Source organism: Neovison vison, chromosome 4, assembly GCF_020171115.1.
Source record: "Neovison vison isolate M4711 chromosome 4, ASM_NN_V1, whole genome shotgun sequence".
Taxonomy (NCBI): domain Eukaryota; kingdom Metazoa; phylum Chordata; class Mammalia; order Carnivora; family Mustelidae; genus Neogale; species Neogale vison.
This window is the reverse complement of record NC_058094.1, coordinates 204,951,422-204,954,551: the sequence shown is the minus strand read 5'-3', so window position 1 is coordinate 204,954,551 and position 3,130 is coordinate 204,951,422.

The window sequence follows — 3,130 nt, the reverse complement described above, 5'->3', positions numbered from 1 at the left end:
TTACCGTAGTATTTTGTGTTCTTTTTGAGAGTTACATAAATGACAGCATAGTATAGCTGACATTGAATCTTGCTTCCGCCCCCGACATTTATATTTCTAAGATTCAGCCTTGTTGATATGTGTAAATCTAGTTTGACCTTTTTATAAATATACTATAATTAATTTTTCTATTCCTATATTGATTGACATTTGCAATGTTGCCATTCTTTTTATTCTTAAAAACAAGTATAAATATATCCTTATGCCCACATCAAGAGCTCCTCTAGGGCTTATTGTCATGGGTAGTATTTCATATTCACAAGGCATAAACATCATCAACTTTCTCAGGTATTGACAAATTACTCTCTTCTGAGAGCAGGTTATGATAGGTCTCATTTTTTTCCTGTCCTCTTAAACAGGTGGATATTGACATTCTCTTTCATAGTCTAATAAAGATAAAATGGCATGCCATTGTTATAATAATTTGCAGTTCTCTAATTATTAGATTGACCATATTTCCACATTTTTAATGCTCCTTTAGGTTTCCTCCTCTGTGAAATTCCTGATTTCATTTGTCTATCTTTTTTTAAAGGTAATCTTTTTTCTTATATTTGCAGGTGTTTTTGTAGATATTGGAAGCTAGTCCTTTTGTCCCATTGCAGACCAAAAAGTAAATTCCAAAGAGCTCTGTAGAACATGGATTACTTGAGAGAAAATGATAAAATGATAGTGAAGAACCTCAAGTCCACAACATGTGTGAGTGCTTCCATATTTGTTCCTGTTAGCCCCAGAGCAAGCCTTTATAAGTATGTTCCAAAACAGGGATACTGCTGGGGGGGCCACCTTTGAAAGTCCTCTCAGGAGTTTTACCAATGTGCTTGCAAATTCATAGAAATTATATCATTTTGTTATGATCACTTGTGTAATAATAATTCAGCTTTGAGTGAGTGAGCTCAAGTGTCACACTATAAAATATTTATAGTGGGCAGTTATAAACCTGTACCATAGCATGTTTTGGGTCTTTAAAAGACCCACTGGAGCTAGACTTTTCTCTCAGCACTAGATCTCACTACTTCTTCTATACCACAACCAGCACTCATTCTGTGGCTTGATTTTAACTTTGTTGATGGTTTCCTTGTTGGTTTAGAAATGTAAACTTTAAGTAAATCATATTTATCATTTTATCTTTTGTACTTTTTCTTCTGTAAAACCATTCCACTTTTATTTCATAATGACAATTTTCCTATATTTTCTTCTCAATGTTTTAAATACTTGGTTTTCATATTGAGATCTTTATTCTGAAATATATTTAATATATAGTATGATGAAAGAAATATAACTAGTTTTCCTCTATGGATTGTCAATTTATTTCAGTACCATTTATTGACTAGTTCAACTATCATTTTTGTAATGGCAGTTTTCTTGCTATATCAAATTCTCACATAAGTTTATGCATGCTTCCCTGTCTTCTGTTCTACTTCATTTGTGTCTTTGGTCCTCCCTGCACCAATATCATGCTCTTTTTGTGACCATTGTTAAGTAAGTCTTGATATCTGGTAAGTTACAACTAGTACCTATGTAAATGTTAATTCACTTTAAATTTTGTATATAGGCTTATCTAATCTACAAAAAAACACCAATTGTACTTCTTCACTACAACTATTTATTTTTCTTGTCTTATTTCATTGGTAAGTATTTTCAGTACAGTGCTGATTATAGAAGAGGTGATCCATGTCTTGTTTTCATTTTAAAGGGAATGTTTCTGCTATTTTGACATAAATGTTTGCTTTATTTTTAAATTAACATTTGTTATATTAAAGAAGATTTCTTTTCTATTTCTAGTTTGCTAATAGTTCTAATAATGAATGATGATTGCATTTAACCAAATGCTTCTCCTGCATGTTGAGATTAATATGTTTTTTCCTTAACTTCATAAATTGCTTGTTTTCATAAATCATTAAAAAGTATTCTAAATGTTAAGATATCCTGACATTTCTGGGATAAGCCCTATTTTATGTCATATTAAAAAAAAAAGAAACAGGTGGTGTTGAATTTGTCAGGCTTTTATTTGGGATTATTGGATTATATGTTTATAAGTATTCAAAAATCACCTTATCAGAAAGGCTTTCACTGGCTATCCTTACAAAAGAACAGATTTTCCCCATCCACTACTCTAATTCCATACTCTCCATTCTTCTCTCCATAGTAATCATCACCTGACATATTGTATATGTACTTGTTTATTATCTGTCTCCCCCAAGAGAATATAAATTCAGAGGGAGCAGACCTTTCATTTGTTCACTGCTCTTCTGTATAACATGAGCAGAATATTTGTTTCATGGACTAATGCACTTGAGATAATTAATTATTGTATGTCAATGAATTAGTTAATGTATAAATGAGTGCTATTAGCCCTTTTTTTCTGTCATCGTCTAATTTTGATATTAAGGTTATTATGACTTCATAAAATTAATTGCGCAGTTATGAAACATTTCATATAAAGTATAATTACTCCTTAGGATTTGATAATGTGTAGTGTTTTTGGATAGGTTGAACATGATGAATAAATGACTTGATTTCTTTAATGTTACTAAAAAATCTTTAGTATCTTTAGGTTCCTAAAAAATTCTTCTTGAGCTATTTTTGGTAGTTAATATTTTTTTAATAAAATTGTTGCTGCTCAATGTTGCTCAGTGTTGCTGCTCACAGTTGACAAACTGTGCAAAGAACCAAGATGCCCTTCAATGAACGAATGGATAAGGAAGATGTATGTGGTCCATATACACTATGGAGTATTATGCCTCCATCAGAAAGGATGAATACCCAACTTTTGTAGCAACATGGACAGGACTGGAAGAGATTATGCTGAGTGAAATAAGTCAAGCAGAGAGAGTCAATTATCATATGGTTTCACTTATTTGTAGAGCATAACAAATAGCATGGAGGACAAGGGGAGTTAGAGAGGAGAAGGGAGTTGGGGGAAATTGGAAGGGGAGGTGAACCATGAGAGACTATGGACTCTGAAAAACAATCTGAGGGGTTTGAAGGGGTGGGGGGTGGGAAGTTGGGGGAACCAGGTGGTTGGAATTAGAGAGGGCACAGATTGCATGGCGCACTGGGTGTGGTGCAAAAACAATGAATACTGTTATGC